The sequence below is a fragment of the Telopea speciosissima genome, chromosome 11 (genome assembly GCF_018873765.1).
Source record: "Telopea speciosissima isolate NSW1024214 ecotype Mountain lineage chromosome 11, Tspe_v1, whole genome shotgun sequence".
Lineage (NCBI taxonomy): Eukaryota > Viridiplantae > Streptophyta > Magnoliopsida > Proteales > Proteaceae > Telopea > Telopea speciosissima.
In genome coordinates this window covers 14,521,812-14,531,963 of record NC_057926.1, presented here as the reverse complement: position 1 = coordinate 14,531,963, position 10,152 = coordinate 14,521,812, and positions in this window count along the sequence as shown.

The following is a 10,152-nucleotide window of genomic DNA, read 5'->3' as shown; positions in this document are numbered from 1 at the left end:
CCTTGAACCTAAAATTTTATTATAAGTGTCCCCTCGAAGTCTTGAAAGTACGGGTCAAAGCCCCGTAACTTTTCTTGAGGTTTGGGCTCTAACAGCAGCAACGGAGTCACGAACAGACTCACTCAACTGGTTTCATTCGTGGATCCGTCCGTACTATTTCTTGCCCTTTTGAAGTATTTTAGTGTGGGACCCACTTCCTTGTGTCCCGGCCACCATAGCTAGACCTTCGGACAAGATGGACTCTCACCCTTACCTTCTTATGGCTAGTTGGGCCATGAAAGTGGGTCCACAAGACTTAACTTAAATAAATAATGAGTTCTTCTATTTTAGCTTGAATCAAACAGACCTTAAAGACTAATATGCCTTTATAGGACTTAGGCAGACCCAAACATGTCCTAATTAATAGACTAATTAGGTGGTGACCTTGGCCAAACAGGCCCTAAGGTTCATTTAAACCTAGAAGACCATCTTGTGTCTTAGAGATACTTAGGCAAACAGGCCCTAAGGCCTCTTTTAGTCTTTAAAAGATAAGACATGGCCTCTTATTCTCCAATCTCTTCCCCTCCAAGCCAAACCATGGAGGAGAAGAGGCAAGGAAGAAGAAGAAGAAGAAGTAGGAAGAGGAATGAGAGGGGAAGGGAAGAAGAAGAAGTAGGAAGAGGAATAAGAGGGGAAGGGAAGAAGATGGAAGGCATGCCAAAGGGGTTTGGCTGCCCTACCTTCCATCCCCCTGTTGTTCAATCAAGGCTTGAAGAAAAGAAGAAAAAGGGGAGGAGGAGAAGGGAGGAGATGGTTCTTCAAGGTTGGCTAGGGCTGGGATTGGAGCTCCACTCACCAAGGTATGACCTAACTCTTGGTACATCTTTCTTTTCCATTTCCATTATTGATTGAAGTAGATTCCTTGAGCTTGAGCTAACCTAGGGTTCCATTTGGGACTCAAGGTGAGGCTTGACCCTTAAATGGGGCTCTAATCATGAAGACCAACCCCTAATAGAGACTCCTATCAACCATTTTACAGCCATTGTTTCTGATCCCTTGGTTTTAAACCATCAAACCCTACCTTTGGACCAAATGGAGCCAAACCCTTATGTGATCTTGAATCCATGAGGTAAGCCTAGGTTCTAGTGACCCTAAGGAGACCTAAGACACCCCTCCATGACCCTAAGTGCAATGTGAACTCCAAGTTCCAAGCTGGAGGGAAAAACCTTAAGAAATCTCAGAAAGAACTCCGACGGACACACGAATGGAGTCACCGTCGTGGTTCCGTCCATCAGTCCGTCTAGTTTATCCTAGTGAAAATGGTTCGAACGGATGCAAGAACGGATTTACTCTATTGCCTCCGTCCGCGGATCCATACCCTCTCGGGAATGTCTTAGGGATCGAACGGATGCAGGGACGGATTCATAAGGCGCTTCCGTCCGTGGTTTCGTTCGCTCTCAGGTGTGTCTCAGGGTTCGAATGGATGCAGGAATGGATCCAGGTAGAAGTTCCATCTGTGGATCTATCCCTCGTGTTTTGACCTTTTGGCCTGAACGGAGTCAGGGACAGACTCACCCTATTCCTTCCGTCCGTGAGTCCATCTGTGCTATCTTTGTTGAAACTTAATTTCAACTTTAGGGGTATAACATAGGACCCCTTTATACATCTTTTGACGTTTGCTCTTGCATTCTTAGGCTACCCAACTCGATGGATAGAAGGTGCACCGATGAGATTCATGTCAACCACGTCGGGTGACACCTGAGTTCGGTGAGTGGGTTTTAGGTGATTTGTTTGGGCTTGAATATATATATATTAAGCAATCATTATCATGCTATTATACGAATTATAAGCATTTTGTGTATTGCATTATTTATCTCAAATGTGAATTGTTATGAATATGATGTGATAATGTTCTCACTATTGTATCGGGTCACGGTGCCGGATGTACAAGTATCGGAACCCCAGATTTAATTATGAAACTTGTTAATTGTCATCCTGATTTGTATGCGCCGTGCCATGCTGGTACCCGAGTATTAGATGGAATGGGACGTTGATGCACCCGGAATACCTCTCGGAACGATAGAACTTGTATATAATATATCTGTGGCTAGGATTCTTGCTCCCTTATGCTACGATCCTTACCAACAAGGGTTTATGTGTTGGATAGTCTGAGCACCTGTTGCCTGTGGGGGAGAGAGGCCAGGTCAGCGGTAGTGATGGCTATCGGGGTCTGCCATTAGGTGGTCTGATGGCTTCTACCGGTGTAGGCTCTCTTATGATAACTGAGGTTTCATTGGGGCGATAAGTTAAGTGACTCTCATTGTCTCCTGAGTTATCACAGTAGCATACACTTGACTTAGAATTTGTATTCTACGTGGAAAATGAATCTAACATTTACATGCACCATGAATTGCTTGAAATTACATGTTTGTGTGTATATGCATTCTCTTTTGCTCTCTCACTAACTTGTGGAGCTAACCCCGTTGTGCAACCCCTTTTTAGTTAATTTGCAGGAAACCTCTTAATGAGTACCTATGAATGCGAATCAAGCGGAGCCAGTGGTTAGAACTTGAATGTCAATGTACACCCAAAAATGGTGCCCTAGTGGCGTGATTTATTTATTTATTTCTGTTTTCACCTTCATTGATATATAAACTTTATGTGTAAAAATATATGGAGGTAAATGGATGGTTACGAGATATTGTAACTGTATTATATGTTATTATTAGAGAACCGATGTTCTATGCTTACATGATTTAAATGAATTTCGCTTCCGCTAACTCTGTAATTGGGACGATTTATTCCATTTGATACGTTCTCAGATGTTATCATGACTTGATAACAGGGTGGACTGTGGCTCGGGACACTATATCTGTGATCCTGGTAGGTATTGGGATGACACCTGTCGTTCCAGTCACCCCTTTATTATAAAATATCTTTCATCGGGATAGGGGTGTGACAGAGTGGTATTAAAGCGATGATGCTTTGCACCGACCACAGTCTGGTGTAACCTCTTAATTTACTCTCCATAATTAGGTTCTAAATTAAAAGCCTCAAGAGCATAAATAACTGTATGCAGACATAGGAAAAAACTGATTGTGGTGACATTGAGAACTTAGAAGATAATAGGCAAGTATAGAATTTAGGACTTAAAACATAAGTTGTTAAGTGATAACTGTGATACTGTTTTGTTAGGTCCTAAGCGAGTGATAAATAGTCAATAAAATATAGCAACCCATAATTTCAAAAAATGATCCAAATGAGGGAATTAGGTAAATATATATATATATATATATATATATATATATAACCAAATCCAACTACCAAATTGTTCCAAATTCCTCCTTAGGAGTAATTGTGTCATTCCCAACTCAAAATACATAATTCCATCCTTCCCAACCCAAAAGATACATTTCCACCACCAAGCTCTCGAAACTAACTGATAAAAAAAATAAAAAAAAAGAAAGAAAGAAAAACAAGAAAACAAAAGAAAGCTAAAAGAAAAAGTTCCAACAACATCCCAACTCAAAGACAAGTAAAGAAAAGTCTGATTAAAACAACTTCAAATTTCTAGGAGAGAAGTGAGGTAATCCTCCATGCCATTACGGTCATCAGTCCTCTCATTAAGGGTGTCAATTGGTCGGGCCTAGCTAGGCCTCACCAATTTTACAGGTTGCACCGTGTTCGACCATTTAGGCATTCGGGCTTGCCTTGGGCAGACATGGTACGATTTCATTTCGGTCGATCGGTGTTCGGTCTTTAATCGGGGCAGCCTTATTCGGGCTAAATGGGCCTAAATCGGGCTCAAAACGGGTTAATGAGCCGTTTAACTCTAAACGGTCTCTAAATGGTGTGGGTTTACTAATTGACATACAACCAGAATTTTAAGTTCAAACCATCACACAGTTGGGCAATCACGGTACACCTCAACTCAAAGTCAAATAAAGCTTATCCCAACTAAAATAATAGCACAAAATCGAATAGAAGCACATCTAACAAAGTAAGTAGAGGGAAAAAAAATAGCAGCGCAACATTGAATAGAAGGCACATCTAACAAAGTAAATAGAGGGGAAAAAAAATTGCAACATAACACCAAATAGAAGCACATCTAACAAAGTAAGATCTAAAAACTAAGCCTCATTTCACCTACGTTAGTGTATCTAACCAATAAATGTCAAAGATCAACAAAGAAACAAACAAAAACAAGAAATTTGGAGGGAAGGGGAGGGGAAGTTTATAAGTTAAAGGGTTGGGCTGGGTTGGGCTGTAACCGGTTGGTCTAGGTAGGGCCTGGAATCTGTCGGTCCGATCGGGCGCCCAACGGGCTAGGACTTCACACCGGGACCACCCTTTTACTAAACATGCCGGGCCTAGGCCCGACACGTTTAGTAATTGGCCCGGGTCCGGTCAAGCTTTAACCGGGCGGGCTTGGTCGGGGCTGTCGGGCCGAGCCTGGAATTGACACCCCTACCTCTCACTACCACCATAGAAGAGGAAGGTGTTGATGTCGTTCAATTCCTTCTCCATCCTCTCGAGACGTTGACCCTGAGAAGAGAATTGCTTCTTGACATCTTCAAAACCCTCCATCATCCTCAGATTCATCCGCCTGATGGCCAACAGAACATCACTCCCACCTCCCTCTCGAGCACTAGAAGTCCCTACAGCATGTGGTCCGGATCCCATGAACTCAATGTCATCATCCTCCTCATCGATCTCTTGGGGCCCTCTACCCTCCCCATTTTTGACCTGCTCCTTGGAACTGTCGTAGTTACAGTACAACCCCATCCTCTGTATGGCATTAAACCCAAAAGGCCCCTCGAAGCTTATTTCTTTGGGTTCATGATTGAGGTCTATCCCAAAGTGCAGGAAGATTCGGGTGAGTAGCCTACCATATGGCAAAGTGTTTTTGCGGCGAGGATTTGCCACCGCATGGGCCATGTGCTAGATAACCACGTAGGGGAGACATATATGTTGGCCAGTATAAAGGGAGTATGCCAGTACCACTGCCATTAAAGGAGGCTGAGTGTTGTGTCCTTTGGAGGGAACCATGTTGGTCTTGACAATAAAGGTGAGAACCCGCTGAGAAGGAGGAAACCTTGAAAGATCATCATTTTCATCAGACTTACTGGTGAGTGCTCTGAACAACTTCTGACTCTCTGCTGGGGACAAACACCTGTTGGGATCACTGCCTGGTGCATAAAAGACCCTGTCTCCTTTTGCAGAAATGTCCAAAAGAATCCCCAACTCCACCTCATTGAAAGGGATGGTTACCTCCTTCACGAAAGAGGTTAACCTAACGCCCTCCTCATCCTCCTTGACCAACACCAAATTTGAATAAAACTCCCTGACTAGTGTGGGGTAATAAATGTCGGGGTGAGTAAACATGCTACTCCAATCTTCCTGTCATGAAGGTGCTCTCGAAAAATTCCCTCGGTCTCCGCCGATATGAACCTCCCCACATATAGGCAATAGGGGGTGCTGACACTATGGCTAACTCACTTCACCTTCGAAGAGCCATGGGTATTTCCTACACACAAGGCACCATCCAAAAGACAACAATAAATGAGCCAAATAGGAATAAATAAGATATGATTGGTGAGTAAAAATTTATAAATGCAAATGCCTATGTGGCATGGAAATTATTGGATGAAAAAGATTACACAATGAGAAAATAAGACATGATTATCATTGGAAATATGATTTATTGGAGAAAAAGAAATAAGATATACAAAATCCATATGAAATCCCTAGGGCATAAGCATGAGGGGACGGGATTGATATGAACAACCCATGCTCTTGGCTACCCTATACCCCCAATCAAATATCAAACCAATAATTGGAGTTAATGAAAACCCCAACAAGAGACAAGGATTTGATTTTCATAAAGAGAAATGGGAAGGGGATAAATTTCAAAGATTATACTAACAACCGCATGAACAAGGAAATATGCTTGAGGATGAATCAACGGAATTATTTTCTATGAAATTTTAGGGCATTTGATGAATTAGTCATGCCTTTGAAGTTTTTCCCAAAGTAGTGAGAATTTGAGAATTTCATCACAACCAATACCTAGAAACAATTGGAATAGTTCAACTAGGCATGGCAAACTTGACAAATAATCTCTAAAAACCTTGGAAAGACTTCTAAATTCAATAAAAGACACAATATGCATACAAAAATTCACTAGTATAGTGTCATCGGTCAATTACGGCCTGGTTCAACCAAAAAACCCTAGTCTCAATCGATTTTGGCATGGTTTTGATGTTCACATAGTTAAGAGGATGTAATCTAAGGCATCATTTACACCAAGATAAGAAATGTTTATCCCTAATCGATGGGAAGGGGAAGAAAATGAATAGACACAACCAAAACAAAAAAACCCTAGAAATGGAAAGGAAGAAAGAATGGAAGGGAGAAATAGGGAGAAAACCTTACCTTGAGTCAGAGGAGATCGATCCTAGGGTCTTGGCTCACCAAAATCACCAAGGAAGGGCAAGGAGTGCCTGAACGAAAGTCCCTTGGAGAGCCCTTGTCCTACTATGGTGTTCTCTTTTGGAGCCAAAATGAGTTTGAAAAACTAGTGACTCTGTTTTTATAAAATTCTACGAATGGACGCACAAACAGATCCACTACTGTGATTCCGTCCGTGAATCCGTCCAGCACAAAATTGTAAATTTTTGTTCTTAGAGCTGCAGGGAACATTGAACGGATCTACCCTCGTGAGTCTGTGTTACAGCCGCACCCGAAATATACCCAAATACCCTGGGTTAAATTAGACTTTTACCAACGGGTAATGCCATGGTGGCAATGGTCAACACTTATGACCTTGAACTTAAATTTCCATTATAAGTGTCCCCTCGAAGTTCTAGAAGTACGGGTCAAAACCTCATAACTTTTCTCAAAGTTTGGGCCCTGACAGCAGCAACGGAGTCATAAGCGGACGCACTCGATTGGTTTCGCTCGTGGATCTGCCCGTGCTGTTATTTGCCCTCTTGATGTATTTTTCTATGGGACCCACATCCCTGTGTCCCGGACACCATAACTAGATCCCCAGACCAGATGGACTCCCACCCTCACAATTAACTGGTTAATTGGGCCATGAAAGTGGACCCACAAGGCTTAACTTAAATAAATAACGAGTTCTTCTATTTTTAGCATGAACCAAACAAACCTTAAGGACTAATATGTCTTATAAGACTTAGGGTATACCTAAACATGTCCTAATTAATAAACTAATTAGGTGGTGACCTTGGCCAAACAAGCCCTAAGGCCTAATTAAACCCAAAAAACTATTTTATGTTTTAGGGGTACCTAAACAAACAAGACCTAAGGTCCCTTTTGATCTTTAAAAGATCAAACATAACTTCATATGCCCTTATCTCTCCCCCTCCAAGCAAACCGTGGAGGAGAAGAGACAAGGAAGAAGAAGAAGTAGCAGTAGGAGAGGAATGAGAGGGGAAGGGAAGAAAATGGAAGGCATGCCAAGAAGGCTAGCTGCCCTACCATCCCTCCTCTTGCTGTCCGGACAAGGCTTGAACAAAAGAAGAAAAAGGAGAGAAGAAAAGAAGAGAAGGAGGAAGAGGAGGTGGATCTTCAAGGCTGGCTAAGGCTAGGAATGAAGCTCCACTCACCAAGGTATGACCTAAATCTTGGTATAACCCTCTTTTTCATTTCCCATTCTTGATTGAAGTAGATTCTTTGAGCTTGAGCTAACCTAGGGTTCCATTTGGGACTCAAAGTGAGGCTTAATCTGTCAATGGAGCTCTAATGGTGATGACCAAACCCTAGTTAAGGCTTCTATTAGCTGCCTTGCAGCCATTGTTGCTGAACCCTTGGTTTTAAACCATCAAACCCTACCTTTGGACCAAATAGAGCTAAGCTCTTATGAGATCTTGGATCCATGAGGTAGTCCTAGGTTCTAGTGACCCTAGGGAGACCTAAGACACCCCCTCCATGACCCTGAGTGTAAGGTGAACTCCTGGTTCGAAGCTGGAGGAAAGACCCTTAGAAATCTCAGAAAAGAATTCCAATGGATGCACGAATGGATTCACCGTCGTGGTTTCGTCCGTCAGTCCGTCCAGTATAATCCCAGTGACTAGACCTGAACGGATGAAGGAACGGACTGACTCTGTTGCCTCCACCCGAGGGTCCGTTTTCTCTCGGGAATGTCTCAGAGATCGAACGAATGCAAGGACGGATTAAGATGGCACTTCCATCCATGGATCAGCTCGCTCTCAGGTGTGTCTCAGAAATCGAACGGATGTAGGAACGGATCCAAGCAAAAGTTCCGTCGGTGGATCCATCCCTTATGTTTTGACCTGTTGGCTTAAACGGAGTCAGGGACGGACTCACCTTGTTGCTTCCATCCATGAGTCCGTCCGTGCTGTCTTGGTTGAAACTTGATTTTAACTTTAGGGGCATAATATGGGACCCCTCTGTACATCTTTTGATGATTGCTTTTGTATTTTTAGGCTACCCAACTCGATGGATAGCTGGTGCACCGGTGAGATTCATGTCAACCACGTTGGGTGACACCCGAGTTCAGTGAGTGGGTTTTGGGTGATTTTGTTGGGCTTGAATATATATATTAAGCAATCATGATCATTCTATTATATAAAATATAAGTATTGTGCGCATTGCATTATTTATCTCAATGGTGAATTGCTATGAATGTGATATTATTCCCACCATTATATCGGGTTCGGTACCGGGTGTGCCGGTACAGAAACCCCAATTTTAATTATGAAATTATTAATTGCCATCTTGATCTGTATGTGACGTGTCGTGCTGGTACCCGGGTACTAGATGGAATGGAACGTTGATACACTCGAAATATCTCTCGGGACAATAGGACTTTCATATAGTATATCTGTGGCTAGGATTCTTGTTCCCTGATGCTACGACCCTTGCCAACAGGGGTTTATGTGTTGGATAGTCTGAGCACCTATTGCCTATGGAGGTGGGAGAGGCCAGGTCAGGGGTAGTGATGGCTATCGGGGTCTGCCACTGGGTAGTCTGATGGCTTCTACCAGCGTAGGCTCCCTGTATGATAGCTGAGGTTTCATTGGGGTGATAAGTTAAGTGACCCTCAGTGTCTCCTGAGTTATCACAGTAGCATACACTTGACTTAGAATGTGTGTGCTAGGTGAAAAATGAATCTAACATTAGCATGCATTATAATTGCTTGAAATTGCGTGTTTGTGTGTATGTGCATTCCCCTTTGCTCTCTCACTAGCTTGTGGAGCTAACCCCGTTGCGCAACCCCTTTTAGTTGATATGCAGGTAATCTCTTGATGAGCACTGTTGGATGCGAATCAAGTGGAGCCAATAGCTATGACTTAGATGTCGATGTACACCCAAGAATGGGGCCCTAGTGGCGTGATTATTATTTAATTTCTGTATTCATTTTCATACATGTATAAACTTTATGTTTAAGTAGAAGGAGAGAAATGAATGGTTATGAGATATTGAAATTATATTATGAGTTATTAGAGAACCGATGCTCTATATTCACATGATGTAAAAAAATTTCGCTTCCGTTAACTCTGTAATTGGAACAATTTATTCCATTGGGTACGTTCCTTGCTGTTATCATGACTCGATACCAGGGTGGACTATGGCTCGGGACACTGTATCTGTGATCTTGGTAGGTATTGGGATGACACTTGCTGTCCCAGTCACCTCCTTTGTTGTAAAATATCTTTCATCGGGATGACTTGATGACAGAGTGGTATCAGAGCAATGATGCTCTACACCGACCACAGTCTGAAGTAACCTCTTGATTGACTCTCCACAATTAGATTCTAAATTAAAAATCTCAAGAACATAAATAAGTGTGTGCAGACATAGGAGAAGACTGATTGTGGAGAAATGAGAACTTAGAAGATAATAGGTAAACATGGAATCTAGGACTTGAAACATAGGTTGTTAAGTGATAACTGTGTTAATGTTTTGTTGGGTCTTGAGTAAGTAATAGATGGGCAATCGCATATGGTAATTCACAATAATCAATGATAAATCAAATACAACCAACCCACAATTATCCAAAGATAATCCAAATAAGGGAATTAGGTAAATATATAAACATATATATATAAAACCAAGTCCAAATACCAAATTGTTCCAAATTCCTACTTGGGAACAATTGTGTCCTTCCCAACACAAAGTACAAGA